Below are 14,449 nucleotides of genomic sequence, written 5' to 3'. Positions count from 1 at the left end.
TATCCCTTGGACCTTCTTAGTGACGATGAATCACAGAAATTACATCGGAATTAAATTGAAAAGGCACAATGCCGACTTAAGTTAAAGAGGACTGACTCTCTCATTTTCTATGATTTGAACCTCTCCTGTGAGTCCAGTTTTGGATTCCGATGCTTCGCATCAGGATTACTGTATCGCTTGGACCATCTTATTGACGATGAAACACAGAAATTGCATCGGAATTAAATTCATAAGGCACAATGCCGACTTAAGTACAACATGACTGACACTCAAATTTTCTATGATTTTAACTTCTCCTCTGAGTCCGGTTTTAGATTCCGATGCTTCACTTCAGGTTTACTGTATCCCTTCGACCTTCTTATTGACGATGAAACACAGAGTTTGCATCCGAACTTAATACAAAAGGCACAATGCCGACTTAAGTACAAGAGGACTGACACTCTAACTTTCTATGTTTTGAACCTCCCCTGTGAGTCCAGTTTTAGATTCCGATGCTTCACTTAAGGTTTACTGTATCCCTTGGACCTTCATATTGACGATGAAACACAGAAATAGCATCCGAATGTAATACAAAAAGCACAATGGCGGCTTAAGTACAAGAGGACTGACACTCTCACTTTCTATGATTTGAACCTCTCCTGTGAGTCCAGTTTTAGATTCCGATGCTTAACTTCAGGTTTACTGTATACCTTGCACCTTCTTATTGACGATGAAACACAGAAGTTGCATCGGAATTAAATTCAAAAGGCACCACGCCGACTTAAGTACAAGAGGACTGACACTCTCACTTCCTATGATTTGAACCTCTCATGCGAGTCCAGTTTTAGATTCTGATGCTTCACTTCAGGTTTAGTGTATCCCTTCGACCTTCTTATTGACGATGAAACACAGAGTTTGCATCAGAATTTAATACAGAAGGCACAATGCCGACTTAAGTACAAGAAGACTGACACTCTAACTTTCTATGATTTGAACCTCTCCTGTGAGTCCAGTTTTAGATTCCGATGCTTCACATCAGGTTCACTGTATCCCTTTGACCTTCTTATTGACGATGAAACACAGAAATTGCATCCGAACTTAATACAAATGGCACAATGCCGACTTAAGTACAAGAGGACCGACACTCTCACTTTCTCTGATTAGAACCTCTCCTGCGAGTCCAGTTTTAGATTCCAATGCTTCACTTCAGGTTTGCTGTATCCCTTGGACCTTCTTATTGACGATGAAACACAGAAATTGCATTGGAATTAAATTCAAAAGGCACAATGCCGACTTAAGTAAAAAAGGACTCTCCCTTTCTATGATTTAGATATCTCCTGTGAGTCCAGTTTTAGATTCCGATGCTTCTTTTCAGGTTTTCTGTATCCCTTGGACCTTCTTATTGACGATGAAACACAGATATTGCATCCGAATTTAATACAAATGTCACAATGTCGACTTAAGTACAAGAGGACTGACACTCTCACTTTCTCTGATTTGAACCTCTCCTGCGAGTACAGTTTTAGATTCCGATGCTTCACTTCAGGTTTGCTGTATCCCTTGGACCTTCTTATTGACGATGAATCACAGAAATTGGATCGGAATTAAATTCAAAATGCACAATGCCGACTTAATGAAAAGAGGACTGACACTCTCACTTTCTATGATTTAAATCTCTCCTGTGAGTCCAGTTTTAGATTCTGATGCTTCACTTCAGGTTTACTGTATGCCTTGGACATTCTTATTGACGATGAAACACAGATATTGCATCCGAATTTAATACAAATGCCACTATGCAGACTTAAGTACAATAGGACTGACACTCTCACTTTCTATGATTTGAACCTATCCTGTGAGTCCAGTTTTAGATCCGATGCTTCACTTCAGGTTTACTGTATCCCTTGGAGCTTCTTATTGACGATGAAACACAGAAATTGCACCCGAATTTAATACAAATGGCACAATACCAACTTAAGTACAAGAGGAGTGACACTCTAACTTTCTATGATTTGATCCTCTCCTGTGAATCCAGTTTTAGATTCCGATGTTTCACTTCAGGTTTACAGTATCCCTTGGTCCTTCTTATTGACTATGAATCACAGGAATTGCATCCGAATTTAATACCAATGGCACAATGCCGACTTAAGTACAAGAGGTCTGACACTCTCACTTTCTATGATTTGAACCTCTCCTGTGAGTCCAGTTTTAGATTCCGATGCTATACTTCAGGTTTACTGTATCCCTTGGACCTTCTTATTGACGATGAAACACAGAAATTGCATCCGAATTTAATACAAAAGGCACAATGGCGACTTAAGGACAAGAGGACTGAGACTCTCACTTTCTATGATTTGAACCTCTCCTGTGAGTCCAGTTTCAGATTCCGATGCTTCACTTCAGGTTTACTGTATACCTTGCACCTTCTTATTGACGATGAAACACAGAAGTTGCATCAGAAATAAATTCAAAAAGCACCACGCCGACATAAGTACAAGAGGACTGACATTCTAACTTTGTATGATTTGAACGTCTCCTGTGAGTCCAGTTGTAGATTCCGATGCTTCACTTCAGGTTTACTGTATCCCTTGGACCTTCTTATTGACGATGAAACACAGAAATTGCATCCGAATTTAATACAAATGCCACAATGCCGACTTAAGTACAAGAGGACTGACACTCTTACTCTCTATGATTCGAACCTCTCCTGTGAGGTCAGTTTTAGATTCGGATGCTTCACTTCAGGTTAACTGTATCCCTTGGACCTTCTTATTGACGAAAAAACACAGAAATTGTATCCGTATTTAATACAAATGGCACAATGCCGACTTAAGTACAAGAGGAGTGACACTCTAACTTTCTATGATTTGAACCTCTACTGTGAGTCCAGTTTTAGATTCCGATGTTTCACCTCAGGTTTGCTGTATCCCTTGGACCTTCTTATTGACGAAGATTCACAGAAATTGCATCCAAATTTAATACAAAAATCACAATGCCGACTTAAGTACAAGAGAACTGATACTCTAACTTTCTATGATTTGAACCTCTCCTGTGAGTCCAGTTTTAGATTCGGATGCTTCACTTCAGGTTTACTGTATCCCTTGGACCATCATATTGACGAGGAAACTCAGAAATAGCATCCGAATGTAATACAAAAGGCACAATACCGACTTAAGTACAAGAGGGGAGACACTCTAACTGTCTGTGATTTGAACCTCCCCTGTGAGTCCCGTTTTAGATTCTGATGCTTCACTTCAGGTTTACTGTATCCCTTGGACCTTCTTATTGACGATGAAACACAGAAATTGCATCGCTATTAAATTCAAAAGGCACCACGCCGACTTAAGTACAAGAGGACTGACACTCTAACGTCCTATGATTTGAACCTCTCCTGCGAGTCCAGTTTTAGATTCCGATGCTTCACTTCAGGTTTAGTGTATCCCTTCGACCTTCTTATTGACGATGAAACACAGAGTTTGCATCAGAATTTAATACATAAGGCACATTGCCGACTTAAGTACAAGAAGACTGACACTCTAACTTTCTATGATTTGAACCTCTCCTGCGAGTACAGTCTTAGATTCCGATGCTTCACTTCAGGTTTGCTGTATCCCTTGGACCTTCTTATTGACGATGAAACACAGAAATTGCATCGGAATTAAATTCAAAATGCACAATGCCGACTTAAGTAAAAGAGGACTGACACTCTCACTTTCTATGATTTAAATCTCTCATGTGAGTCCAGTTTTAGATTCTGATTATTCACTTCAGGTTTACTGTATCCCTTGGACCTTCTTATTGACGATGAAACACAGATATTGCATCCGAATTTAATACAAATGCCACAATGCAGACTTAAGTACCAGAGGACTGACACTCTCACTTTCTATGATTTGGACCTTTCCTGTGAGTCCAGTTTTAGATTCCGATGCTTCACTTCAGGTTTACTGTATCCCTTGGACCATCTTATTGGCGATGAAACACAGAAATTGCACCCGAATTTAATACAAATGGCACAATACCGACTTAAGTACAAGAGGAGTGACACTCTAACTTTCTATGATTTGAACCTCTCCTGTGAATCCAGTTTTAGATTCCGATGTTTCATTTCAGGTTTACTGTATCCCTTGGACCTTCTTATTGACTATGAATCACAGGAATTGCATCCGAATTTAATACAAATGGCACTATGCCGACTTAAGTACAAGAGGTCTGACACTCTCACTTTCTATGATTTGAACCTCTCCTGTGAGTCCAGTTTTAGATTCCGATGCTATACTTCAGGTTAACTGTATCCCTTGGACCTTCTTATTGACGAGGAAACTCAGAAATAGCATTCGAATGTAATACAAAAGGCACAATACCGACTTAAGTACAAGAGGAGAGACACTCTAACTGTCTATGATTTGAACCTCCCCTGTGAGTCCAGTTTTAGATTCTGATGCTTCACTTCAGGTTTACTGTATCCCTTGGACCTTCTTATTGACGAAGAATCACAGAAATTGCATCCGATTTTAATACAAAAGTCACAATGCCGACTTAAGTACAAGAGGACTGACACTCTCACTTTCTATGATTGGAACCTCTCCTGTGAGTCCAGTTTTAGATTCCGATGCTTCACTTCAGGTTTACTGTATCCCTTGGACCTTCTTATTGAAGATGAAACACAGAAAGTGCATCCGAATTTAATACAAATGGCACAATGCCGACTTAAGTACAAGAGGACTGACACCCTAACTTTCTATGATTTGAACCTCTCCTGTGAGTCCAGTTTCAGAATCCGATGCTTCACTTCAGGTTTACTGTATACCTTGCACTTTCTTATTGACGATGAAACACAGAAATAGCATCCGAATGTAATACAAAAGGCACAATACCGACTTAAGTACAAGAGGAGAGCCAATCTAACTCTCTATGATTTGAACCTCTCCTGTGAGTCCAGTTTTAGATTCCGATGCTTCACTTCAGGTTTACTGTATCCCTAGGACCTTCTTATTGACGATGAAACACAGAAATTGCATCGGAATTAAATTCAAAACGCACAATGCCAACTTAAGTAAAAGAGGACTGACACTCTAACTTTCTATGATTTGAACCTCTCCTGTGAGTCCAGTTTTAGATTCCGATGCTTAACTTCAGGTTTACTGTATCCCTTGGACCTTCTTATTGACGATGAAACACAGAAATTGCATCTGAATTAAATTCAAAAATCACAATGCCGACGTAAGTACAAGAGGACTGACACTCTAACATTCGATGATTTGATCCTCTCCTGTGAGTCCAGTTTTAGATTCCGATTCTTCACTTCAAGTTTACTGTATCCCTTGGACCTTCTTATTGAAGATGAAACACAGAGTTTGTATCCGAATTTAATACAAATGGCACATTGCCGACTTAAGTACAAGAGGGCCGACACTCTCACTTTCTATGTTTTGAACCACTCCTGTGAGTCCAGTTTTAGATTCCGATGCTTCACTTCAGGTTTACTGTATCCCTTGGACCTTCTTAGTGACGATGAATCACAGAAATTACATCGGAATTAAATTGAAAAGGCATAATGCCGACTTAAGTTAAAGAGGACTGACACGCTCATTTTCTATGAATTGAACCTCTCCTGTGAGTCCAGTTTTAGATTCCGATGCTTCGCTTCAGGTTTACTGTATCCCTTGGACTATCTTATTGACGATGAAACACAGAAATTGCATCGGAATTAAATTCGTAAGGCACAATGCCGACTTAAGTACAACATGACTGACACTCAAACTTTCAATGATTTGAACTTCTCCTCTGAGTCGGGTTTTAGATTCCGATGCTTCACTTCAGGTTTACATTATCCCTTCGACCTTCTTATTGACGATGAAACACAGAGTTTGCATCCGAATTTAATACAAAAGGCACAATGCCGACTTAAGTACAAGAGGACTGGCACTCTAACTTTCCATGGTTTGAACTACTCCTGTGAGTCCAGTTTTAGATTCCGATGCTTCACTTCAGGTTTACTGTATCCCTTGGACCTTCATATTGACGATGAAACACAGAAATTGCATCCGAATGTAATACAAAAAGCACAATGGCGGCTTAAGTACAAGAGGACTGACACTCTCACTTTCTATGATTTGAACCTCTCCTGTGAGTCCAGTTTTAGATTGCGATGCTTAACTTCAGGTTTACTGTATACCTTGCACCTTCTTATTGACGATGCAACACAGAAGTTGCATCGGAATTAAATTCAAAAGGCACCACGCCGACTTAAGTACAAGAGGACTGACACTCTCATTTTCTATGATTTGAACCTCTCCTGTGAGTCCAGTTTTAGATTCCGATGCTTCAATTCAGGTTTACTGTATCCCTTGGACCTTCTTATTGACGATGAAACACAGAAATTGCATCCGAATTTAATACAAAAGGCACAATACCGACTTAAGTACAAGAGGAGTGACACTATATCTATGATTTGAATCTCTCCTGTGAGTCCAGTTTTAGATTCCGATGCTTCACTTCAGGTTTACTGTATCCCTTGGACCTTCTTATTGACGATGAAACACAGATATTGCATCCGAATTTAATACAGATGGCACAATGCCGACTTAAGTACAAGAGGACCGACACTCTCACTTTCTATGATTTGAACCTCTCCTGTGAGCAAAGTTTTAGATTCCGATACTTCACTTGAGGTTTACTGTATCCCTTGGACCTTCTTATTGACGATGAAACACAGAAATTGCATCAGAATTAAATTCAAAAGGCACAATGCCGACTTAAGTAAAAGTGGACTGACACTCTCACTCTCTATGGTTTGAACCTCTCCTGTGAGTCCAGTTTTAGATTCCGATGCTTCGCTTAAGGTATACTGTATCCTTTGGACCATCTTATTGACGATGAAACACAGAAATTGCATCGGAATTAAATTCAAAAGACACAATGCCGACTTAAGTAAAAGAGGACCGACACTCTCATTTTCTATGAATTGAACCTCTCCTGTGAGTCCAGTTTTAGATTCCGATGCTTCGCTTCAGGTTAACTGTATCCCTTGGACCATCTTATTGACGATGAAACACAGAAATTGCATCGGAATTAAATTCATAAGGCACAATGCCGACTTAAGTACAACATGACTGACACTCAAACTTTCTATGATTTGAACTTCTCCTCTGAGTCTGGTTTTAGATTCCGATGCTTCACTTCAGGTTTACTGTATCCCTTCGACCTTCTTATTGACGATGAAACACAGAGTTTGCATCCGAATTTAATACAAAAGGCACAATGCCGACTTAAGTACAAGAGGACTGACACTCTAACTTTTTATGATATGAACCTCTCCAGTGAGTCCAGTTTTAGATTCCGATGCTTCACTTCAGGTTTACTTTATCCCTTGGACCTTCATATTGACGATGAAACACAGAAATTGCATCCGAATGTAATACAAAAAGCACAATAGCGGCTTAAGTACAAGAGGACTGACACTCTCACTTTCTATGATTTGAACCTCTCCTGTGAGTCCAGTTTTAGATTCCGATGCTTAACTTGAGGTTTACTGTATACCTTGCACCTTCTTATTGACGATGAAACACAGAAGTTGCATCGGAATTAAATTCAAAAGGCACCACGCCGACTTAAGTACAAGAGGACTGACACTCTCATTTTCTATGATTTGAACCTCTCCTGTGAGTCCAGTTTTAGATTCCGATGCTTCGCTTCAGGTTTACTGTATCCCTTGGACCATCTTATTGACGATGAAGCACAGAAATTGCATCGGAATTAAATTCATAAGGCACAATGCCGACTTAAGTACAACATGACTGACACTCATACTTTCTATGATTTGAACTTCTCCTCTGAGTCCGGTTTTAGATTCCGATGCTTCACTTCAGGTTTACTGTATTCCTTCGACCTTCTTATTGACGATGAAACACAGAGTTTGCATCCGAATTTAATACAAAAGGCACAATGCCGACTTAAGTACAAGAGGACTGACACTCTCACTTTCTATGATTTGAACCTCTCCTGTGAGTACAGTTTTAGATTCCGATACTTCACTTTAGGTTTACTGTATCCCTTCGACCATCTTATTGACGATGAAACACCGAAATTGCATCCGAATTTAATACAAAAGGCACAATACCGACTTAAGTACAAGAGGAGTGACACTATATCTATGATTTGAATCTCTCCTGTGAGTCCAGTTTTAGATTCCGATGCTTCACTTCAGGTTTACTGTATCCCTTGGACCTTCTTATTGACGATGAAACACAGATATTGCATCCGAATTTAATACAGATGGCACAATGCCGACTTAAGTACAAGAGGACCGACACTCTCACTTTCCATGATTTGAACCTCTCCTGTGAGTACAGTTTTAGATTCCGATACTTCACTTCAGGTTTACTGTATCCCTTGGACCTTCTTATTGACGATAAAACACAGAAATTGCATCAGAATTAAATTCAAAGGGCACAATGCCGACTTAAGTAAAAGTGGACTGACACTCTCACTCTCTATGGTTTGAACATCTCCTGTGAGTCCAGTTTTAGATTCCGATGCTTCGCTTAAGGTTTACTGTATCCCTTGGACCATCTTGTTGACGATGATACACAGAAATTGCATCGGAATTAAATTCAAAAGGCACAATGCCGACTTAAGTACAAGAGGACTGACACTCAAATTTTCTATGATTTTAACCTCTCCTGTGAGTCCAGTTTTAGATTCCGATGCTTCACTTCTGGTTTACTGTATCCCTTGGACCTTCTTATTGACGATGAAACACAGAGTTTGCATCTGAATTAAATTCATAAATCACAATGCCGACTTAAGTACAAGAGGACTGACACTCTAACTTTCTATGATTTGAACCTCTCCTGTGAGTCCAGTTTTAGATTCCGATGCTTCACTTCAGGTTTACTGTATCCCTTGGACCTTCATATTGACGATGAAACACAGAAATTGCATCCGTATGTAATACAAAAAGCACAATGCCGGCTTAAGTACAAGAGGACTGACACACTGACTTTCTATGATTTGAAACTCTCCTGTGAGTCCAGTTTTAGATTCCGATGCTTAACTTCAGGTTTACTGTATACCTTGCACCTTCTTATTGACGATGAAACACAGAAGTTGCATCGGAATTAAATTCAAAAGGCACCACGCCGACTTAAGTACAAGAGGACTGACACTCTAACTTCCTAGGATTTGAACCTCTCCTGCGAGTCCAGTTTTAGATTCCGATGCCTCACTTCAGGTTTAGTGTATCCCTTCGACCTTCTTATTGACGATGAAACACAGAGTTTGCATCAGAATTTAATACAAGAGGCACAATGCCGACTTAAGTACAAGAAGACTGACACTCTAACTTTCTATGATTTGAACCTCTCCTGTGAGTCCAGTTTTAGATCCCGATGCTTCACTTCAGGTTCACTGTATCCCTTGGACCTTCTTATTGACGATGAAACACAGAAATTGCATCCGAACTTAATACAAATGGCACAATGCCGACTTAAGTACAAGAGGACCGACACTCTCACTTTCTCTGATTTGAACCTCTCCTGCGAGTCCAGTTTTAGATTCCGATGCTTCACTTCAGGTTTGCTGTATCCCTTGCACCTTCTTATTGACGATGAAACACAGAAATTGCATCGGAATTAAATTCAAAAGGCACAATGCCGACTTAAGTAAAAAAGGACTCTCACTTTCTATGATTTAGATATCTCCTGTGAGTCCAGTATTAGATTCCGATGCTTCACTTCAGGTTTAGTGTATCCCTTGGACCTTCTTATTGACGATGAAACACAGAAATTGCATCCGAATTTAATACAAATGTCACAATGCCGACTTAAGTACAAGAGGACTGACCCTCTAACTTTCTCTGGTTTGAACCTCTCCTGCGAGTACAGTTTTAGATTCCGATGCTTCACTTCAGGTTTGCTGTATCCCTTGGACCTTCTTACTGACGATGAAACACAGAAATTGCATCGGAATTAAATTCAAAATGCACAATGCCGACTTAAGTAAAAGAGGACTGACACTCTCACTTTCTATGATTTAAATCTCTCCTGTGAGTCCAGTTTTAGATTCTGATGCTTAACTTCAGGTTTACTGTATCCCTTGGACCTTCTTATTGACGATGAAACACAGATATTGCATCCGAAATTAATACAAATGCCACAATGCAGACTTAAGGACCAGAGGACTGACACTCTCACTTTCTATGATTTGAACCTTTCCTGTGAGTTCAGTTTTAGATTCCGATGCTTCACTTCAGGTTTACTGTATCCCTTGGACCTTCATATTGACGATGAAACACAGAGTTTGATCCCAATTTAATACCAAAGGCACAATTCCGACTTAAGTACAAGAGGACTGACACTCTAACTTTCTATGATTTGAACCTCTCCTGTGAGTCCAGTTTTAGATTCCGATGCTATACCTCAGGTTTACTGTATCCCTTGGACCTTCTTGTAGAGGATGAAACACAGAAATAGCATCCGAATTTAATACAAACGGCACAATGGCGACTAAAGTACAAGTTGACTGACACTCTCACTTTCTATGATTTGAACCTCTCCTGTGAGTCCTGTTTTAGATTCCGATGCTTTACTTCAGGTTTACTGTATCCCTTGGACCTTCTTATTGACGATGAAACACAGAAATTGCATCCGAATTTAATACAAAAGGCACAATGCCGACTTAAGTACAAGAGGACCGACACTCTCACTTTCTCTGATTTGAACCTCTCCTGCGAGTCCAGTTTTAGATTCCGATGCTTCACTTCAGGTTTACCGTATCCCTTGGACCTTCTTATTGACAATGAAAAGCAGAAAAAGCATCGGGAATTAAATTCAAAAGGCACAATGCCGACTTAAGTACAAGAGGACTGACATCCTAACTTTCTATGATTTGAACCTCTCCTAAGAGTCCAGTTTTAGATTCTGTTGCTCCACTTAAGGTTTACTGTATCCCTTGGACCTTCTTATTGACGATGAAACACAGAGTTTGCATTCGAATTTAATACAAAGGGCACAATGCCGACTTAAGTACAAGAGGACTGACACTCTAACTTTCTATGATTTGAACCTCTCCTGTGAGTCCAGTTTTAGATTCCGATGCCTCACATCAGATTTACTGTATCCCTTGGACTTCCTTATTGACGATGAAACACAGAAATTGCATCCGAATTTAATACAAAAGGCACAATGGCGGCTTAAGTACAAGAGGACTGACACTTTCACTTTCTATGATTTGAACCTTTCCTGTGAGTCCAGTTTTAGATTCCGATACTTCACTTCAGGTTTACTGTATCCCTTGGACCTTCTTATGTACGATGAAACACAGAAATTGCACCCGAATTTAATACAAATTGCACAATGCCGACTTAAGTACAAGAGGACTGACACTCTCACTTTCTATGATTTGAACCTCTCCTGTTAGTCCAGTTTTAGATTCCGATGCTTCACTTCAGGTTTACTGTATCCCTTTGACCTTCTTATTGATGATGAAACACAGATATTGCATCGGAATTAAATTCAAAACGCACAATGCCGACTTAAGTAAAAGAGGACAAACTCTCTCACTTTCTTTGATTTTAACCTCTCCTGTGAGACCAGTTTTAACTTCTGATGCTTCACTTCAGGTGTACTGTATCCCTTGGACCTTCTTATTGACGAAGAATCACAGAAATTGCATCCGAATTTAATACAAAAGGCACAATACCGACTTAAGTACAAGAGGAGTGACACTATATCTATGATTTCAATCTCTCCTGTGAGTCCAGTTTTAGATTCCGATGCTTCACTTCAGGTTTACTGTATCCCTTGGAGCTTCTTATTGACGATGAAACACAGAGTTTGCATCCGAATTTTATACCAAAGGCACAATTCCGACTTAAGTACAAGTGGACTGACACTCTCACTTTCTATGATTTGAACCTCTCCTGTGAGTCCAGTTTTAACTTCTGATGCTTCACTTCAGGTGTACTGTATCCCTAGGACCTTCTTATTGACGAAGAATCACAGAAATTGCATCCGATTTTAATACAAAAATCACAATGCCGACTTAATTACTAGAGGACTGATACTCTAACTTTCTATGATTAGAACCTCTCCTGTGAGTCCAGTTTTAGATTCCGATGCTTCACTTCAGGTTTACTGTATCCTTTGGACATTCTTATTGACGAGGAAACACAGAAATAGCATCCGACTGTAATACAAAAGTCACAATACCGACTTAAGTACAAGAGGAGAGACACTCTAACTCTCTATGATTTGAACCTCCCCTGTGAGTCCAGTGTTAGATTCTGATGCTTCACTTCCGGCTTACTGTACCCCTTGAACGTTCTTATTGACGAAGATTCACAGAAATTGCATCCGATTTTAATACAAAGGTCACAATGCCGACTTAAGTACAACAGGACTGACACTCTCACTTTCTATGATTGGAACCTCTCCTGTGAGTCCAGTTTTAGATTCCGATGCTTCACTTAAGGTTTACTGTATCCCTTGGAACTTCTTATTGAAGATGAAACATAGGAAGTGCATCCGAATTTAATACAAATGGCACAATGCCGACATAAGTACAAGAGGACTGACACTCTAACTTTCTATGATTTGAACCTCTCCTGTGAGTCCAGTTTTAGATTCCGATGCTTCACTTCTGGTTTACTGTATCCCTTGGACCTTCTTATTGACGATGAAACACAGAAATTGCATCCGAATTTAATACAGATGGCACAATGCCGACTTAAGTACAAGAGGACCGACACTCTCACTTTCTATGATTTGAACCTCTCCTGTGCGTACAGTTTTAGATTCCGATACTTCACTTCAGGTTTACTGTATCCCTTGGACCTTCTTATTGACGTTGAAACACAGAAATTGAATCAGAATTAAATTCAAAAGGCACAATGCCGACTTAAGTAAAAGTGGACTGACACTCTAACTTTCTATGATTTGAACCTCTCCTGTGAGTCCAGTTTTAGATTCCGATGATTCACTTCAGGTTTACTGTATCCCTTGGACCTTCTTATTGACGATGAAACACAGAAATTGCATCCGAATTTAATACAAAGGGCACAATGGCGACTAAAGTACAAGAGGACTGACACTCTCACTTTCTATTATTTGAACCTCTCCTGTGAGCTCAGTTTTAGATTCTGGTGCTTCACTTCAGGTTTACTGTATACCTTGCACCTTCTTATTGACGATGAAACACAGAAGATGCATCGGAATTAAATTCAAAAGGCACCACGCCGACTTAAGTACAAGAGGACTGACACTCTTACTTTCTATGTTTTGAACCTCTCCTGTGAGTCCAGTTTTAGATTCCGATGTTTCACTTCAGGTTTACTGTATCCCTTGGACCTTCTTATTGACGATGAAACACAGAGATTGCATCCGAATTTAATACAAAAGGCACAATGCCGACTTACGTGTAAGAGGACTGACACTCTAACTTTCTATGATTTGAACCTCTCCTGTGAGTCTAGTTTTAGATTCCGATGCTTCACTTCAGGTTTACTGTATCCCTTGGACCTTCTTATTGAAGATGAAAGACAGAAATTGCATTCGAATTTAATACAAACCGCACAATAGCGACTAAAGTACAAGAGGACTGACACTCTCACTTTCTATGATTTGAACCTCTCCTGTGAGTCCAGTTTTAACTTCTGATGCTTCACTTCAGGTGTACTGTATCCCTTTGACCTTCTTATTGACGAAGAATCACAGAAATTGCATCCGATTTTAATACAAATATCACAATGCCGACTTAAGTACAAGAGGACTGATACTCTAACTTTCTATGATTTGAACCTCTCCTGCGAGTCCAGTTTTAGATTCCGATGCTTCACTTCAGGTTTACTGTATCCATTGGACCTTCTTATTGAAGATGAAACACAGAAAGTGCATCCGAATTTAATACAAATGGCACAATGCCGACTTAAGTACAAGAGAACTGACACTCTAACTTTCTATGATTTGAACCTCTCCTGTGAGTCCAGTTTTAGATTCCGATGCTTCACTTCAGGTTTAGTGTATCCCTTGGACCTTCTTATTGACGATGAAACACAGAGATTGCATCCGAATTTAATACAAAAGGCACAATGCCGACTTACGTGCAAGAGGACTGACACTCCAACTTTCTATGGTTTGAACCTCTCCTGTGAGTCTAGTTTTAGATTCCGATGCTTCACTTCAGGTTTACTGTATCCCTTGGACCTTCTTATTGAAGATGAAAGACAGAAATAGGATCCGAATTTAATACAAATGGCACAATGCCGACTTAAGTACAAGAGGGCTGACACTCTCACTTTCTATGATTTGAACCTCTCCTGTGAGTCCAGTTTTAGATTCGGATGCTTCACTTAAGGTTAACTGTATCCCTTGGACCTTCTTATTGACGAAAAAACACAGAAATTGTATCCGTAATTAATACAAATGGCACAATACCTACTTAAGTACAAGAGGAGTGACACTCTATGATTTGA

This window comes from Schistocerca serialis, chromosome 9, assembly GCF_023864345.2.
Source record: "Schistocerca serialis cubense isolate TAMUIC-IGC-003099 chromosome 9, iqSchSeri2.2, whole genome shotgun sequence".
Lineage (NCBI taxonomy): Eukaryota > Metazoa > Arthropoda > Insecta > Orthoptera > Acrididae > Schistocerca > Schistocerca serialis.
The sequence above is the reverse complement of the archived record's forward strand: the minus strand, read 5'-3'. Positions refer to the sequence as shown.